At 39.5% G+C, this 21,006-nt stretch overlaps 1 protein-coding gene across 1 annotated transcript in view; it reads right to left on the reverse strand.

Annotated features, from left to right (window-relative positions):
• Window positions 1-11,452, reverse strand: part of plekhm3 (pleckstrin homology domain containing, family M, member 3) — a 58,234-nt gene extending 46,782 nt beyond the window's left edge. The window contains exon 1 of the mRNA XM_048238624.1: window positions 11,397-11,452. The gene's annotated coding sequence lies outside the window, so the exon portion shown is untranslated. The remainder of the gene's footprint in view (window positions 1-11,396) is intronic.
• Between the last annotated feature and the right edge of the window lie 9,554 nt (window positions 11,453-21,006).

Raw genomic sequence — 21,006 nt, forward strand, 5'->3', positions numbered from 1 at the left:
GAGGACTGCGTTACCATGCATATAGACTTTATAACCAGCTGGCTAGTAATTGGGGGCCAAGCAGCGAAGCTGCGAGGCACCCATAGTGATTGTACTTTTTCCTATTATACAAAACGCTCATTTAGGGGTAGCCGTGGCCTACTGGTTCGGACTTGTAACCGGAGGTTTGCTAGTTCGAACCCCAACCAGTAGGCACGGCTGAAGTGCCCTTGAGCAAGGCACCTAACCCCTCAATGCACCCCGAGCGCCGCTGTTGTTGCAGGCAGCTGACTGCGCCGGGATTAGTGTGTGCTTCACATCACTGTGTGCTGAGTGTGTTTCACGAATTCTCGGATTGGGATAAATGCAGAGACCAAATTTCCCTCACGGGATCAAAAGATTAGAGATGCACCGATATGGAATTTTAGGGCCGATAACGACAACCGATATTTATTGGTTTGTTGTGGCCGATACCGATACGATAACCGATAATATTACTCTTGAAATTTTTTTTAAAAAAGTGCAAACACATCAGCACAAGACGGCTCTAGATAGGGCTGAGCTCCGCTCTGTTAAGGCTAAATGGCGGATCATTCACAAGAGGATTTTGAGATGCACAGATTCCCAAATGAACGCATATCCACAGATTTTGTTAGAGTGGTGAAATACATTCACACCGCTGACATTATATTGAGGAAAAAGTATAGCCAACCAAGCTCAAGTAGGCTAGCTCAGTGTAGCCAGACGGACCTTACGTAGGCCTATATTAGGACTTTTAAAAATATTGACGCAAATTATCAGCCAGAATTCTGTTATCGGACCGATAATAATATTTTCATTTATCGGCTAATAATATATCGGCCACCGATATATCGTGCATCCCTACAAAAGAGTATACTTCTTATATATTTGCCATTGAACCATACAGTAAAAAGTTGTGAAATTTTCAGGTATGGTTACCAGTACCCCCCTCTACCCATAACCCAAAACCTGGGGTACTGCACCCAAAGGTGGCGCTATTGCCAAAAAAAAAGTAAATTATGCTTATTTCTCCTTACCAGATTGACCTAGACTCAAAATTATTTTATCATATTAATCTCTAAATTCAGATGCATATTTTTCACCCTGGTCTTATGCTCTAAAAATTTTGCCACAATTTCATAGAAAAGCTAAAAATTATAAAAAGTTTCACAGGCTTCAAAAATTATAAAATCTTCACCAAAATTCTCACAGACAATGTTTAGACCAAATCACACAAAAGCTATCAAAACATTTTTGATATCTTGTTCCATTTCAGAGATATAGGCCAATGATGTTGGACCACTCAGTCCTTTTTTCCTATATCACCTATATTCCTATATGAGTACTTTTGTTATTGTATGGAGGTGGATACCATTAACAGTGCAAATTTTCAGATCTGTTCTCTTTTTCAAAAGCTCTTAATTCTCTTGTGAAATGTTTGCTTGGAGTTTTCTTGTTGTGTGTTTACCAATACACATTTTCACCATGTGAATGTGACTTAGCAATATGAAGGATTGTCAGTGGATCAGTGGGATAATGCCTTGTACTGGTGTTTCTTAGCTGCACATGCTATTGGTCATTTAAGATTCACATTGATCATCACCTGAATGACATCAGGCAATTAACATTCACGCTCATCAGTTTCCAAGAATTGCTGAGACACAGTATGGCATTAAGGGGAACTTCTTTGTTAACCATTTTTCCTTCATAATTAACTCTTTTAGGAAAGGCCTAAATTATATTGTCACATTTGGGCTTGGAGATTTCTTGATGTTGTTTGCTTACCAATACACATTTTCACCATGTGAATGTGACTTGCCAACATGTCAGTGGGTCAGTGGGATAATGCCTTGTACTGGCGATCCTTAGGTTGAGAGTTTGAATCCCAGCTAGAGCATTATTTTCAAGCTGCATACTGTTGGTCATTTAAAATTCACATTGAACAGCACCTGAATGACATCAGGCAATTAACATTCACGCTCATCAGTTCATCAGAATCTCAAGACACAGAGCTTCTTTGTTAACCATTTCTCCTCATAATTCACTCTGCCATATTTATATTTCTTCCATTAGTGTTCTTGACTACAAGTGTTTAATTTCCCCAAAATTTCAAAGATTATCAATACACATTTATACCATGTGAACGTGACATTCCAAAGTTTAGCATTGGCTGTGGCTCAATGGGATAATGCCTGGTACTAGGGATCCATAGGTTGAGAGTTCGAATCCCAGCTACAGCATTATGATCCAGCTACACATGACATTCTACTATTGCTCATTTAAGATTCACATCACTGAACAGCACATGAATGACATCAGACAATCAACATTCACGCTCATCAGTTTCCAAGAATCTCAAACAGGAAGTCAACTTTTATCTTAGCAAAGCTTTCACGTATCAAAACCAAACTGGGTACATGGACTCAGGACCCACTTGGGAGGAGGCTCAAGAAATTTGGTGACCTTTGACCACTAAGGGGGCGCTATAATTACAGGAAGTAGGCTCATATCTCTGCAACGCTTACACGTATCAAAACCAAACTTGGCACATGGACTTGGGACCCAATCCTGAGGACGCAAAACAAATGTGGTGTCTTTTGACCACTAGGGGGCGCTATAATCACAGGAAGTAGGCTCATATCTCAGCAATGCTTTCACGTAAACCAAACTTGATATAGTTGGTATTTTGACCACTAGGGGCACTATAATTAGCAAGACTTTGTCATATCAACACCAAACTTGGTATATAGACTCGTGAACACGCCCCGAGTACCTACTAGTGCTGGGCGGTATGACCAAAAATGTATATCACGGTATTTTTCAAAATTCTTACGGTTTCACGTATATGGCGGTATTTTTTTCATGCATAATCAGATGTTCATAGTATTTTCTACAGGTTGAGAGGAATTGCTGCAGTACATTGACTAAGGATGGTCTATTTTACTGTCATGATGTACAATAACTCCACACAAGGGATAATGCAGTTTTTGCATGGCCCCAGAAAATGATGCTGTTTACAAAGATCCACTCATGATTCTAATGAAGAATCTAATCAAGACAATTGCAGTCAAAATACAGAACTTTTACTGTGCAAATTTCACAAACATCTTGTATAAAACCAATACAAAAAGTAGTGCAACTTGCAATAATATACTTTTTTGAAAATTATACAATTTAAAATAAAACCTCTCTGCTAATATGCTTACTCTGTCAAATAGGACTATCAGAAACATGCCTTATTATTATTGTGTGGTTTACATGACTATGTTAGTGGTAGGCTAACGTTAACTTCATGTGGATGTCTTGTTAGCCTGTCATGAGCTTCGGTTCGGTTCGCTAGGCAAAACATTAACAAAAACGTTTGTTTTGGTGCACTGATGACAGTCAGGATCATTTCTAGCTTGCCAGCTAGTATTGCCCAGTTCATGTCTATAACATGCTTTACTTGCTACCTAGATAATTTCAGTGGATTCTTAAGGTGAGATGAATGATAAGTTCATTAAACTTCACTGTGTTCGCTGGGTTGCTAACTAACCTACTAGCCTGCTAGTTACAGCTGTTGAACAATCTCAATAAGGTATTCTGTGCAACACCCTTAAATAAACCACTTACCTAAGGAGAAATTATGCCTTAAGGGTCATACTTCAGGGGAAAAACTTAAGGTGTTTTGTGTTTACCCTCACCATGCCTCGCAGTCGCACCATGCGTGTGTGTGAAAAAAGTCCCGTCTGAAACACTGTTGCGCGGCGCAGCATTCCAAACGTTGTGTAATCAAATACACCGGTATGGCGGTATATTAAAAATTCATATCATAACGAAAATATACACCGGTATACGGTGTGAACCGGTATACTGCCCAGCACTAGTACCTACAATAAATTTGGTGACATTTGACCACTACGTGCGCTATAATTAGCAGGAAATATATCCAGCCTTATATCCAAATCCAATTCAGTCCAATCTAATCCAATCCAATCAAATCCAGTTCAATCCAGTCCAATCCAATCTATAATCACAGGAAGTAGGCTCATAATAACTACAATACATTTGGTGTTTTATGGGGGAACTAGGGGGAACTATAATCACATGAATTAGGCTCATATCTTACTAACGCTTTCATGTATTGAAACCAAACTTTGTACATGGACTCAAGACCCAATTCCAATCCAATCCAGTTCAATCCAATCAACAATCACATGAAGTAGGCTCATATCTCAGCAATCCCAATCCAATTCAATCCAGTCCAATCCAATCCAGTTCGATCCAATCCAGTCTAGTCCAGTCCAATCCAACCCAACCCAGCCCAGTCCAATCCAATGTATAATCACAGGAAGTAGGCTTATAATAAGTACAATACATTTGGTGTCTTTTGACCACTAGGGGGAACTATAATCACATGAATTAGGCTCATATCTTACTACCGCTTTCATGTATTGAAACCAAACTTTGTACATGGACTCAAGACCCAATCCCAATCCAATCCAATCTAGTCCAATTAAGTCCAATTCAATCCAATCCAATCAACAATCACATGAAGTAGGTTTGTATCGCAGCAATCCCAATCCAATCCAGTCCAGTCCAGTCCAATCCAATCCAGTCCAATCTATGGAAATGGAAAGCAAACTTTGTACATGCATTCAAGACCCATTCCCAATCAAATCCAATCCAGTCCAGTCCATTCCAGTCTAGTCCAGTCCAGTCCATTCCAGTCTAGTCCGGTCCAGTCCATTCCAGTCCAGTCCAGTCCAATGCAATCCCAACTCCTGCTCAGCTGCTTGGCCCCCACATTGCTGCTTGCAGCTATATTTATTAAAGTACTCGCATAGGCACTGATAGGTTGAAGCTGTTGTTGAAAACTCATAAAAGATGGCAATTATGCTAAATCCTCTTGCTGCGTGTATGATGACCAGTCAGTCTTATGTGTGTATAATTTACTTGATCAGTTTATTTTCTCTAAACAAGATTTATGTATGAGTAGTATGTTGTTAATGTTGCAATAATTATTTGGAGCAATTCAACCATCAACCATAAACTGTGTGTTTAGATTGAATATGTGCAGCAAACAAGTGACTCTCCTACTCTTCCATTGACTTCCATTGTATTAAAAGAGCACCACATGTGGTGTAAAGTGGTACTGCAGATGAAGTACAAATTCAGTGGATTTATAGACAATATTTTTCAAAACTCTTCTCTCAATAAAGAAACTCAGCAACAAGCCCAAATGTTGGGCAGATGATCCTCACATACAGAATGATATATGGTAAAATGTAAAAAAAAATCCTGTTAACTGTCCACGTGGTGAAATGAGAAGATGAAAACAGGCTTTAAGAAAATCAAGCCCAATTTAAAAAATGTTCTGACAATATGATAATGAAAACAACCTAAGTTAATGCATGGACATTACCTTATAATACATATATGAGTGGGGGAAAAATCTGATATATTTGTGTCACATACTTTTTGAATGAGAAGCCCTCAAAGGTGATGTTTTTTTACATAATGAATTTATAGCCATTTTCATAGCTTTGCAGAGGGGAAATTACACAAGATACACCTGATTTGATCGGATTTTTTAATTTAACAGGAAAATGTACTTCTATTCACATAGTTTCACTAATGTGTGTGAAATACCAAAATAGCCAATAATGTTGGAATTTGAACAAAAAGGATTGTTCACGACGATGCTTAAAATTACTTCAAACTTCAAAGGGCTGTAGTTTTGGAACCATTAGTGATACAGATATACTATTTAAGATTTACTCATAGGTTTGGTCTACAAACACTTGTGATTTTTTTCAGATTTTTTTGGACTGGGTGGTTTGACACGGAATGACCCCCTTTAATCAAACCACACACACTTAATCAATTTATCAATTAAACAAGGTATTTTCCCAAGGCCGTGGAAAACAGCTGTGGTAACCCCCATTTTCAAGGACGGAATAAAACACTGGTGGAGAAATACAGGCCCATCAGTAACCTGTGATATGCAAGGTAGCCGAGAAATGGGTGGCAAAACAGCTGATTACTCATCTTAGCCAAGGCCATTCACCACTGCACCCAATGCAGTTTGGCTTTCGAAGTAATCACTCCACAGAAACAGCCAACTGAATCAAAATGAATTTAGACAAAGGAGGTATAGTGGGTGCAATATTTTTAGATTTAAAGAAAGAATTTGGCACTGTCGATCATGACGCTCTTTTGTCAAAACTATCCTATTTTATTTTTTCTGGGGATGCAATCAAATGGATGGAATCATATTTAACTGACAGAAAACAAAGTACACGCATTAACAACACTCAGGGCTTTTCTCAAAGCCAAGGATTCGTGCTTGGTAGAACGAGTCCTGCCGAGTCGAATCCTTCAAAGACGAGGCAAGGCTTCTTCCTAGCATACGGAAAACACACAGTAGGCTTGAAATGAACTGCGTCTGACTTTGTCTGGCTTTCTACGTTAACGTGATCTTCAGAGGCTAGCCGGGAGGAGCTACAACAGAGGGCAGCTCATCCCGGACAGACAGGCTACAGTCTGCCTGACGTAACTCGCGGGAGATATTGCGGAATTTTGTTTGCAATAAATACAGCATAACTTTCATTCTTACTCATTGAAATGAGCATGATGACTGACGAAATACATTCTGATGTAGTTTAAATAAACCACTGTTATCATACAGTTAACAGGCCTGCATTGTAGCACATAAATTCAATATCAAGTGTTTTCCCTATATGTGTGTCTATCTATTTAACCAACAGCAGAAAATAACAGAATATCCAAACGTTTTCAGTAGGCTAACCTACCATTGTTGCAGAAATCACATATGAGAAGGTATCCCTTCAATTTCGGTTAATTTTCGCATATTCCAACATAAGGAAGCAGCATGAGACACCCGTCAAAATTACCATGAGGAGATTCCTCCCAAATGGCCCCATCACGTCTTTGAACTGACGTCACGAGGGGGGGTTTCTGGTCGTGCAGACCGTGGAAGGCAACTGCAAGATCTGTCTGCAGGCTAAGACTCCGGCGATATTTTAGGTCATGTGACATGGTGACACGGTGGTAAGTCCCTCCCCTGCTGACAGAAGTCGGACAGGATTTCTAACCAGTGAGCATTGCGTCCATCCCAGTATGCATTGTGTTCAACCCAGCATGCATCACATCAAGTCAGATCTGAGCAGATCTGCATGAAGTCGAACAAGCCTAACGGCTCCTACACACAGTTCATTCCGTCAACGCATGCCAATGGGTGTTCCCGACGGTAGCTATGCAAATGACTTGAAGTATAACCGTACTTTGATTGGTTGGTGTCGTCCGTCGATTGGCTTGATTGGCCGGTGCCGTCTGTCGGTGCATTTCTCCCGTCTCAACGCGAACGATGGGAGAAACGCGACACAACGGACCCACAATTCAGTTCGGCAACAGATTACGTGAGCCCATGTAAAGTGAATGGGATGCGTCTCCAGCACTGCAACGCATGCCACTGTGTGTAGGAGCCGTAATGGAACAGACTAGCGAGTGTGCAGGAAGCTGCAGGTGCATTATTAAAAATCACGTGTGCGCACAGGATTTTGGGTATTCCAAGCACGCAGAGGATTCATGCATGCATCCTCGAAAATCTCAGAACGAAGGACTCAGTACTTGATAGAATTTTAAAGCACCCTTGACATTGGAACAGTGCTTGGCGTGATTTGATGACGTAATGTCCTTGAAAGAGCGGCTTTGAAGGACCCATCCTTGACTTTGAGAAACGACCCCAGTCTACAAACCTAAATTCTAAAATAGGTGTCTCTCAAGGATCTATACTGGGCCCCCTTCTGTTCAGTCTCTATATAAATGACCTGCCCACTGTTTTTCCATCTGTAAATTTACAAATGTATGCAGATGACAGTCCTCTACGTGCATGCTAAAAATAAACAACAAGCTGCACACCAACTCACTGAGGCCATGAGCAAGGTATCCATCTGGCTAACTAATTCATGCTTACATCTGAACATAAGCAAAACCATATGTATGTATTTTACAAAACAAAGTACTGTGTCTCATGACCCTGATGTAATAGTTAACCAAGAGAAGGTTAGAATGGTGCCTGACTTTAAATATCTGGGAATCATTCTAGACTCACAATTTAAAAAGCATGCAAAAAAGGTTGCCAATACTGTCAAATTTAACCTGGCAAATTTTAAGAACATAAGACCATATGTCATATCTACCGATGAAGGCTCCAAAGCTCTTCTTGCATCCGATGATCTTCTCACATTTCTCTTCCTGTTTAACTAGCTGGCCCGAAACCAATAAAACAACATTGCAACCATTGGAGTCACTCTATAAACAGGCATTAAAGACATTGGATCGTAAGGGTAACAGCTATCAACATTGTCACATAGTCAAAAAACACAACATGTTTAGCTTTGAAAACTTCAGACACTTTGCTGATGCTCATCTTGTCTTTAAGGTACTCCGCAGGCTTGCTCCACCACTGTGCCAGTTCATAAAACAGAAGGACAAGGTCAATAGAGTAACCAGAGCAACCACCAGAGGGGACTGCATAGTTCAATATAGACAAAGTAGGATTGGAAAAACAGCCTTTTCTGTCAGAGCCACAATTTTTTGGAATAGTCTGCCCAATGAGTTTAAGGGATTGTAATAGTCTTTCCATTTTTTAAAATCAGCTCAAAACCTGGATTAGGGGCAATTACAATTGTAACCATACACCAAATAAAGTCCATAAACATACTTTTCTTTTTTCTTCCTGTATTTATACTGTATTCTTACTTTGTACTGTATTTAAAGGAGAATTCCGGTGTGATATTGACCTAAAGTGTATTGAAACATGATACCGAGTGTGAACGTATGTCTCATAGCCCATCTCGGCTTATCCCCTGCACTCCAAAATCTGGCGCTAGTTAGCCGATGCTACCAACAGCTTTTTCAATAGTGGTGCTTCGGCATCGGGCTAGCCATACAAATAAATCACTGTTTTACACCCATTTACGAGGCTCAATGTATCTCCACACTTCATTGGTAGACTTCTGAGGGCCCTGACATTTAAAACGAGACATTGAGAACTTTGAAAAAGCACTGGTAGTTTACTTACAAGACTATTTATAGAGACAGTATCTTCACGAAGTTTAGCGTTTGCAGCCATCTTGAATTTAGTCACGATAAGTCGAGCAACGAGTAAGAATGAACTGGTATGATAAGGGATCAGATTCCAAAAATAATTCAGTGGAAATGCATGGATTCCAGTTTCTTCCAGTAGCAGGGGACAAGCCGAGATGGGCTATGAGACATACGTTCACACTCGGTATCATGTTTCAATACACTTTAGGTCAATATCACACCGGAATTCTCCTTTAAGTGGAGGGTTAGGTGAGGTGAGCAATATCTGTGTCTGTTTGAGGGTATGCTCATATTTTTGCTACTGTATTTTTAAGTCAACTTTTGCATTTTAGGGTGCCTGTTAAGATCTGGCTACGGACAACAGATGGAAACTAGCACTTGTAGCTAACTCTGGCTTGTTTACAGCAAGTTCACAGAAAATGTAATTTTGAGGAAATTACCAGTGCATGAAAAAGCAAAACATACATTAACATAAAATTCAAAACAAACTTTTATTTGGAAACAGTTGTGGGCAGAGGAAACAGTTGGTGGGAGTCATAGGTGATGACAACTGGCAGTTGAAATGGCTGAACAGTTAAATAGTTTAAATTGTTAAATTATTTAATAGGAAATTATTGTAGTGAGGACTTGTATTTTGAAACAGTTGTGGGCAGAGAAAACAGTTGGTGGGAGTCATTGTTGATGACAACTGATAGTTTGAATGGCTGACCAGTTAAACAGTTGGATAGTTTAACAGTATCCCAACCTGCAAAAAGTAATTTCATGGAGGTATCACACTCTCTCTGTCTTGGATGCGCTCAGGCACAGACGCACCACCCCTCTGTCTCCCCCGTGTCGTGTGCGTGCTACACTCAGATGCACATGCGGTCTCGCATGCACGCTCTTGATCGCTCGCTCTAGATTCCGGGAGATTTTATCTAATTTGCGGGCATCAGGGAGCCGCTATCAATATGCGGGAGACTCCCGGAACTTCCAGGAGACTTGGGATGTCTGGTTTAAATTGTTACATTATTTAATAGGGAATTATTGTAGTGAGGATTTTTATTTTTAAACAATTTTAAGCAGAGAAAACATTTGGCGGGAGTCATTGTTGATAATTGACAGTTGGAATGGCTGAACAGTTCAATAGTTAAGTAGTTTAAATTAAATAAAGTAGCTAAATTATTTAATAGTGAATTAATATATATATGCATAGGTAGATAGTTTAATGGATGAAATGAAGACAAAAGTGAGCTATCCAGTTTAATAGAGAGAGACACAGAGAAGAGGTTCCATTGAAGTTGCTGCAGTCAGTGAGGGAGCACAGGTGCAGTTGATTGCATTCTAAGTCGTTAATTAGCTCTGTGAGGGGGCCTATTTGAGCAGTTGATACAGGTGCAAATCAGTTTGATTAGCCCACTGTGATGTCATAGTGCCACTGCAAAGTCTATGGGGGAAAATAAGCTTGATTTATGTTAATATCTCAAAAAGAATAAAGTTTACAAAAATGAAAAATACATTCCTTATTCCTCGTGTGTGTGTGTGTGTGTGTGTGTGTGGGTGGGGGGGGGGGTGGGGAGGGGATGCTACTTTCCCAGCTGTGGCTTGGGACTGGGAAATTTGGCAATTAGGCCTAGCCGTTTTTCTCACTTGAAAACTGCATATTCTTAAGTGTTTCACACCATACTTATGTTCTGAGCAAATACATTCGTTTATTTAAGGTTAATGAGTATTAACCTTTGTTGCTGTGCCGTCCATGTTTTTCACAAATTCCGACTGCAAAGCGCTCGCAGTCGGAAGAACGATGTTATCACAAAGAATGTTTATTCCCAGACATCAAGAATGCAGCAAAGCTCATTGGAAATCATTTGTAGACTAAGCACCGCCTTGTGTAGCCTGACAGTCGTCACTGACATTGTCATGAAGAAATGTAAATTTGAAGAAACACACACACACACACACACACACACACACACACACAAAATCAAACTGCATAAATCTTAACCCTTAATCATTATTTCCTCAGAACGCCCGAAACCGGATGTCTAGAGCCACAATTTCCAGTCACATTTCCTGTGAGTTCTCAATAGCTAACCGAAATCGACTGATTTTTAGAAAAATGTTCAGAGGCAACTATAACACAATGTGTGCAGGTTCAACGATATGAGCATAACATACGCTGCATATCATTGGGCGTCATATGTCAGACGGTAGCCTAAACCGTAACTCGACTTGCAAACGTCACATTAAAGAACATTCGATTTTACAGCGTAATATTAAGAGGTTAATTATAGCCTACTCACCGCAGGGACATGTAGGACTAGGCTACAGCACCGGCCTGTATTTACCGGAGGTGTAACAGAGCTTCTTCTTCTTCTTTAATTTTATTGGCGGTTGGCATCCAACATGGTGCATTACCGCCACCAACTGTTGGGTGGGTGTGGAGCATCAATGGGATTAGACGTTTAACAATATAAATAATTATAATAAATAAAAAAAATAAAATAAACGTTTGCTAAATCCTCTCAAATAATCTGGTTGATTTTAAAAAATCCATGAGGTGTTTCCAGGCTGATGGTATTACAGTTGAGAAAGAAAGTAAACTTTACAATGTGATACTTAGTGATTTGTTTTCTAACATGATTGTTCTCTCATTATTAAATGGACAATCTAACAAAACATGTTCTACAGTTTCACTTTGGTTTTGGTTACATAAAGTGCACTGACCCGTATCATGTTTCCCTATAATGTTGAGGTTGTGATTAAGACTAGTGTGACCTATCTCAATTCTCTGTTTTACCCCTTCCCCTTCCCCTATCCCTTCATCTTACCCCTAGCCCTTGTCCCTCGAAACCGAGTGGCAAGGCATAGGGGTGAAGAATATTCCCCTTGGAAATGAGATACACTGTAAAAACTGAGACTGGGGTTAATTGATATTTAATAAATAAATTATAGTGAGCTATACATAATAAAAAAGGCTATGTGTAGTTTGGAATCAAATTGAGTGGAATTCAACCATTTTTAAGTATTTGTTACTTGCATTTTACTCAGTTTTGTGTGAATAAAATTAGCTGTGAATCACTGAGTAGTATTTAATTTTATTTAATCAGGAAAGTCAAAGATACAGAAAATTAGTAAATTTTACTCATTGGGAGATTGTTGTTTTTAATCACCTTAGTTACATTTCCGCTCAAGGCATTTCGCGCCACATGGATGGAACACACACATATGGAAACTTTCCCAAAGGTAAAACCCGTTTAATTTATTGTTACACATATAGCCCTATGCAGTCGAACATTATTTTTTATCTAGGCCTACTGTAAGTTTGCAAATCAATTTTGCTGCGCTGTAGCCTAAGTCAAACTGAAGCTGGTTATATTCAGTTTTGACTTTGTTTCTACTTAGCCTAAAGCAAGGGCAGGGCTAAACAGTGTTTGGCTAAAATATGACAATTTCATGTGAAAAGTACAGTATAATGTTATAGGCTACAGCAGGCTATAGCCATATGCTGTCTCTTAGGATGCAGGCCATCCTACTCAAGGTATCCTTTAATGAGTTATGTTAGCTAATATTTTATTTAAGGAAGGGTTAGGAATGGGTTGGAATATTGTTTGCATTACTTAAATGTACAAGAAATAATGCTAGCCTGCAATTCAGGCTCAGATGCTATGCACTATTGCTTTGCTGGGACCAATGACTTCCTGGAGTCATAGTTGGTTACCTGAAAACGTCAGGTAACCAACTATAAATACAGGAAGTGTTTCAATAGACGGGTCCCTGAAACAGCACATCAAGGAGCCTTGATGAGGTTTCATATACCGGTAATACAATTTCAGCTTTAAAAAGTTTTAGGTCAGTGGATGTTTTCCAGCCCTTGAATAATGTTTATTTTTGTCATTTCAGGCTCCAACCAATCCTAACGCTAACTTGACCAGAGATGTTGTCATTCGGTGTTTGGGGGATCTTTAGATCATCTTCTAAAAAAGTATGATGTAAGTACATATTAAATATGAAGGTCATCCCTATATAAAGTGTATTTCTCCCAATAATCCTTGCCACGCTACTGATGTTTGCAGATTTGCACTACTATGTCTCTTTCTAATTTGCCTCTAAAAGTTCCTTGCTAAGGTTTTCTTTCCAAACAGCAGCCACTTTTACAGACCGTATTAATAAGCAGAGCAGCAGAGTTAATACAGTTGCTGACCCTTGGCTTCATGAATGCCTTTAGAGATAGGTTGATAGGTGACCAGCCTGTCTTTGTGAATGTAGAGTAAAATACTCATCAATACAGTGCAGGGCTGAACAGTCATATACTATATACACAATGTTCTTACTATTCCAGGATGCTGATGAAGATAGTGTGCCACAGGACCTTGCTGTACAAAGAATGGAAATCAACAGCATCAAGACCAATACATCAGAGGGTCCCGATGACGTTGGTATCGTGGTAGAGGGAATGAAAGTTCTGACTGCTCTGGAGAACTTTCCAAGGGCTTGCTCCATGCTCCTTGGGTGGACATATGCAGTGAATCCGGCCTATACCAAGGAGCCCAGATATACGTTTGAAATCCTCCAGAAACTCCTCTTTGAGCTTGACTGTTCAAAGCCAAAACGTGAACATTCTCAAGAACAAACTGCTAGCTTAGGAAAATGTACCCTTGCAAAATGAAAAGGAATTGTTAAGTCTCTGTCAAATGTCACATGGTTACCTTCAAATGCTTGAGTTGCTCAACCATACTCATTTTAAGAGAAGTGACTTTTTTACTTAATATTGGCAATTATCTTGTGATTCTACTGTGTACAACGAGGATGCAAATTGGACATGATTTATTCAAAGAATTTTTAGTTACACATATGAGTAATGTGATCGTTCCAGTTCTATTTAATTCTATCTGCTCTGTCTCTTAAGTCCAAATGCATTTTGCATTTGAAAAATGTTGGGTAAACCTGTGAGACAAAGTTGCACAAAAAAATGAAATGATACATGTTTACCTCTTATTATTTTTATGCATGGTGATCTGTTGACATAACTTAAGTACATTTTGGTATTATAAGAAGGTATGATATTTAGTGATTTAGAAGGCATTAGACAAGGCACTGAAATATGATTTATATAATTAATTTTATTTAATGTTTTATTTAATGAATGCAAATAACCTTCATCCAGACATTTAGTAATCTTATACCAAATTCCACCAGATAATTAGTAAATATGAATAACTTTTGCCCAAATAATTAGTAAATATAAATTAGGTTGGACCAGATATGTAGTAAATCTAAATCAATTTTGCATAGAAAGTTAGTAAATGCAAGACAGTTTTGCTTGTGAAATTAATTTGGATTTACTCAATAGTTTTAGGCTATATAACTCATCATTTGGCATGCAATTACTAAATCTTACACATTTTAGCTGTTGCTGTTGTTACAATGTATTTAAATCTAGTGTGTAAATCTAGTTGACTTATTCAATGAATTTTAATCAAAGTTGTACTTAAAATCTATTCAATTATATCACTTGTCACTTCGTTGCCACAATTTTTTTAAGTAACCATTGGTCACATTTTTTACAGTGTACCACTAGCCAACCATAAGGGAGAGCTGGATGATTGAAACACTTGAATTAACGTAATTTACAGAGATCGTACCACACTGAAAGCTAATATTTTGTCACTAGCAACCTGTTGTCTGTCAAATAGGCTATAATTGCATTTTCAGCTCAGAATAAAAAACGTTATGGGGGACAGGTATGGGGGACAAAATAAACAGTCTAGTCACTAGTTTCCCCCCTTCGATTCCAACTCCCCTGTCTTTTAGAGGGAACCTGCCTCTGAATCTTATGTAAAAACCTGCCCTTTGTGTTTGTGTTCCATTGTTCTTGCCACATTTGATTTACTTTGGTTTTAATTATAGTTTTGACTTCACCTCAGCTCAGGGTACAGTCAGGTTATCTACATTTAATTTAGGGGTTTTTTGGCCGTGTAACAGAGCTTGTCGGAGCCGAGTGTGTTCCTGCATCTTGGTCCATCACCAAAAAGGGTCCGTGGAACATTTCAGTCCCTCTCAGCCCTTTGGCCTATAGTAGGGGGGATTATCAACAAAAAAGGGCCTAATCGTTATGTGGTGGATAGAAGCACCAAAATTGGTACTGACACTCTTTATGATGTATCTCATCATTTGAGAAAGGGTGCCCAAAATGTCTGGTTCATTTAGGTCATTTTTTAAGGGAAAATCCAAGATGGCCGACTAAAATGACCCAAGGATAATAAAACATTACATAGTTGGGCATCATGGTTCATTCTGCTACTTTATTATTTTACATTTAATATATATTAGCCTGGGAAAATCCAGACCCTGGTAATCTAGAAAGATTAAGGGTCTGGCTGTGAACAATGTAATGGCCCAACTCGAGGGGCGGCACCAAGCATGCATTTGAAAATCTCACTGCACGCAATTGGATAACACTAGACCAATGTTTACTCTGAATGATTCCGGAGTTCGACGCAATTGGATAACACTACGACCAATGTTTACTGACCTCCAACATTGCAGCGCTGTTGTCATCAGTTTAGCTCGCCTCTGGCCCGCATATATCAGATACACCGATATGATTGGTTCCCCGGGATGCAAGGGGTAAAAGTAACGTGCATCATTGCTCATTGCCAGAGTGTCTCGCAGAGACAATTCCATTGTGCTCTCGCGAGAACTCTGGATTTCCAGGGTAAATATATATATAGATGGTTAACAAATAATATGTGCAAGATAGCCCATGAAAATAATCTTACATGCCTTTTATACAGCTTTAAAGGGGGGGAAACAGGCTTAAAATGGTCAGAATGACATGACTCCCCAAATGAATCCTCATCTGAGAAGTTAATTATTTATGTATGCATAACATAAATATTTTATATTTCAACTTTTGGAAGAATCACTTAATAATTTTCAAAAGACAGTTTATTGCAAAAATGTCCACATGAGCAGAGATCAAGCCCTAATTAGGGACATAACTCATTGTCCAAATGTTATTAGCCAATGTAGAACTGTCAGGTGGGATTATTATGCCTGATGAGACAGTATGGCTTTATGTTTATTTTTCTTGGTTGGCATGTTCACAATGTGATTATATGACACAAATGTAATAGAGTGTGAGCACGGCAAAGATTGTGGTGGCGATGTGCAGTGTTTTCTTGATTGCAATTCAGCATGTGTGTTTGTTTACAAGTTGCACTAAAAGACTACTGCGGACATTAGCGACAGCTCCAGGTGTCCCCCATCAACTTATCAGCCATCACGCCTCCCAATCAGCCTAAACACTATTGCTGGACTTATTTAAGAGACTGAAATACTAACGGCTCCTACACACAGCTGCGTTCCGTCAACGCATGCCAGTGGGTGTTCCCGACGGTAGCTATGCAAATGACTTGAAGTATAACCGTACTTTGATTGGTTGGTGCCGTCCATCGATTGGCTTGATTGGCCGGTGCCGTCTGTCGGTGCAGCAACAGCTGAACTTCTCAACGTGAGCGACGGGAGAAACGCGACGCAACGGACCCACAATGCAGTTTGGCAACGGATGACGTAAGCCCATGTAAAGTGAATGGGATGCGTCTCCAGCACTCCGATCCGGACGATGATGATCGTCACATTGCTGAGGTCTTCCTATTTACGTTTACAGCGTGAGCTCGCGGCCTGCTGGAGTCTATTCATCCGTCCACTGAACTACTCAACGAGGGGTTGTGACTAGGAGCACACTACCTATTCCCGAGCAAGGGCGCAAGAGGCACGGGGGACGTGGGGGATATGTCCCCCGCAGTGCTGAAGAGACGGCCGTCGTCCCCCTCATTTTTGATAAGGAAAAAAAGCCTTATAGGTAGGCCTACGCTAAATAAATAATAACCTATAGGGTTTGCGCTAACTAAAACTCGGGGATTCCCACCGTCTACGTCATTGGCCACGCCTACTTGGGGAAACCCTTACTCCGTTGCACCGGGAGCCGTGGCCTACAGTCTTTTAAAGGGACATTAAAGGGATACTTGGACATTAGGGGGGAATTCAAATTGCTGAGCTTAATTTTGTACTGCATTCTTGAATAATATATGTGCATTTTGTACTACAGTAACGGTAGCCAGCTAGTATTTAGCTGTGCAGTACTGTATGTACATTGAGTAAACCTCCCTCACAATACCTTGACGTACCAGTGAGAGAACTAGCAGCCTGGGCCTTTTAGCTCAATTACTAGCACGCTTGCCTCCCGATCTGAGGTGCTAGAGAGCATATACATTCAGCCAGCTCAAAGCGCAAAAATCTGCTCTGTCTTCCAGAGAAGTATACACTACAATTCCAGCTGTTACTTGTCAACCAAAGGCCATCTCAGTGCCAAAAGTTAACCAAACCAATACCTGTGGTGAACTTAGCATGGGCAATAACAGAGGAGGAAAGTGGGCTGAGCATGCAATCAAACTGATGCTTCACTTCAGCCAGAACATTCTGACCCACCTGCTACTCACTCCTTCCTCTCTTTCATGAAACAGCTGCCAGCTTTGCCATGGTCAGACATGGCATGAATGTTGTAAAACAATTGACAGAGCACCTAAACCCCGGCCAAGTCCCAGTTATGGCATTTGACCAACCACTATATACATTTACAAAAGTGGTTCAGTGGAGTGATCCAGACTATTATGGAGAGAGAAGGTTTGTGATGCTTGGTGGGTTACACATAGAGATGGCTCTATGGAAAACAATCAGAGAACTTTCAAGAAGTAGCTGAACAACTGCACTATGTGATGCTGGGGTGGCTCTACTCCATCCCCCACTCTTGAAACTTTTGTGTATGCTTGTTTGGCATGCTGTGTGTGTGTGTGCAGGCCGCACAGAAAGTAGCCTACTGGCGCTGCAAAGGTGAATAGATTTGTAGCACTAGCCAAAAAATGTGTAGCATTGTTATAAAACCTTTAAAATCTCTAAACAATCTACACAAGTAGGGCAGTTCATCACAGTTCATCCATTGCAACTGGACTGATGAAAGGTCATGCACACCTGTAGGCTACATGTAGGTTACATTGTATTTGGCGAAAGCAGAAGGTATCAGCATAATGTTCTATTTTTATTTATTTATTTATTTATTTATTAATAAACAAAACAATCCCTGTCAGTTCCATGCAGTTTTCAACAGCTATCAAGAAGAGAGTTCATGCCATGGGTTTTTGTGAATGTTTCTTCTTCTACATATGCAAGATTTTAGTCATCTTTAGTTCATATGATATTCAACTTTATTGTCAATGCACAAATTAAGTAACCTGACCCTCGCCAGATGAATTTCGTTCCCCTTAGCTCCGCCTAGCTTCACTCACATCCATCTGGGACCTCTTCCATTGAGAGTGATTTCTGCAACCGAGTTTATGGTTCAGCCAATCAGGACGCAGGGCGGGAGTTTCATAGATGTGACGTAGTGGAGAAGCGACAGTGAGACTGTTATCAGCGTCACGGGTTGGCTTCGATGTGAGTGGTTGAAGTAGCATGTCAATAGATGACGGACAAGTGGCTTATTCAATCATATGCAAGCATTTTTTGATTAGGCCCAGCCTTCTGAAACACCATTCCGATGGATCGGTTCCAGATGGATGAGTGGAGCTAGGCAGAGCGAAATTCATCTGGCTAGGGTCAGGTTACAAATTAAGTACCAGTAGTCTAAAACGAAATGCAGTTTTACATCTAACCAGTGGTGCAACTGACATGTCCAAAAGGACCTTCATGAAATGCGTCGTTAGACTGTTTTACATACACATTTTAACGGGTCAAGTTGAAGAGCTGTTGTCCGTTATTGTTCGCTGCAAATAGGCTAATTCATGTTCCCTTGCATTTTGCAACTGTGAGGTCCATGGTTAGTCTGGCTTTCACCAGACCAAGCTCAATCTTTTAAGAAACTGAAAAAGAAAAGGCCAGCAGATCAGGCTGGGTTCACCCAGCCTAGACTATGGTAGGCGCCCGATATATATTGTTTAATTTTGCGATTGAGATATCCACGCTCTGGCGTCCCCTCTGCGACGTGTTCGCCTCCCAGTTTCAGAGCTATTCTAAATGCAAAAATGCATAAAGGGAGTTATGACAAAACCGTGACTGTTAACAAACTAGATCCTAATAAAAAAGCTGTTAGCTTTCCTAAGCTACATAAGGTATAAGCTAGGCCTATTACACAACATAAATTGTCACTAGGCTATGCTGGTGACCCAAATAAAATCTCCTTTGGGAACCAATGGCTTACAGTATCAAGTGGACTTCAGCTGCCACCTCGTGGCAAAAAGTTGTAATACATTTCATGCAGCTGCGAGAATCACAGAAAGTGCGAATGAAGTGGCCACTTCTAAATGGGACCCACTGTACAGTAGCTGAAGGTCTGTGGCTAAAGCCCCCATAAAGAAAGTGTTATCATTGTTTGGATACTTCACACACACATGCTTTTTAATCACTACTACCAAGCTGGTATCAAAGCACATCGATTCCTTAAAAACAAATTATTTCTTGAGTATATTACATACCATCAATGGGATATACTGTACATACCATTGTAATCAGAAGGATCAGTTCTATCAAATGGTGTAAAATACCTATGGTAATGTTGATATAGTAATCAGTCTTTGAAAATCCTCTCCAGATGTATACCGAAATTCGTTAAAATTTCATTCACATAAAAAATCATTTTCATCATATTTCTATACAAGATAGAGAAAAATATAGTGTATGACATGTTCAGCAAGTTGTGGGCTATTTAACAAAAAAGACTGAATTGGAATATCATTAACCTTTCAAAAGTTATGATAAATTTAGTGATCAGTGTAAAAAAATGCAGGAAACGGGATTTAGAATGTTGAAAGAATTCACATTCTCTTTCTCACCAAAAACATAAAAGTATGCATAAAAACTAATAATGAAGTCAGTCAAATTAGATTTATTTAGTCCATAAGAATAAACCATTTATTTGTATATAAGCAAATGCTACAGTCAATAATAATGATATATAAAAAAAAACATGTACCTTACCAGTAATACAGGAAGTAAGTATACTGTATAGTTATTGAAGATCTTTTCGAATAGAGACATAAAATACATTTGATTCAACAAAAATAACTTCCTTATATAAATCAGTATAATATGAAAATGAATTATTGTATAATAATGTATTATTACTTATGAAAAGCTAGGAATACAATCAACTTCAACATCACTCAAAAATCAATGTGTTCTAAACATTTGAAAGTGGATTACATAGAACAAGGCTGTTGAGAATAAACACATTTACACACAAACTCACACACACACACACACACACACACACACAAAGAGGAGGATAGGGAAAGGTGGGGTGGGGATCCTGAAGGTTGAACACAGAAGACCTGTGACTCATAACGAAACGCATCCCCTCCTGTAGAATGCCAAATCTGACAGCAATTTTGTTTACCAAAAAAACGAAGTCACCTACCGCTAAACTCCGGGCCATACAACTACTAGTGTTATTATGTATTATTTTTTATAACAAAGCCAACCATTTTTCTTTGGCTCCTGCTGTACAGGAATATGTACTTGATGAAAAGACGACAGATTAAAAGTTGGAGCAGCTGAAGGCGAGGCTGAAATTTTGACGGAAATGCCTGCCAGTTGTTGTGAAGTCTTTCTGGCTGTAACTACCAAACCTAGTAATTGCATATCTTTCTTTCACAAGCGTCTTACACCATATTTTAAGCAAATACAATACCGGACTCGAGTCTGAGACCGGACTCGAGTACTACATCACTGACTAGAAAACAAACTTACTTACAGGTTATATACTAACAGGTTTTTAAATGAAATTGTCAAATGAAAAAAACTGACATCAAAAGCAAACGAGAGTACTGCAAGCAGTTCAGAGTAATGCAGCTAGCT

The sequence above is a fragment of the Alosa alosa genome, chromosome 3 (genome assembly GCF_017589495.1).
Source record: "Alosa alosa isolate M-15738 ecotype Scorff River chromosome 3, AALO_Geno_1.1, whole genome shotgun sequence".
NCBI lineage: Eukaryota > Metazoa > Chordata > Actinopteri > Clupeiformes > Clupeidae > Alosa > Alosa alosa.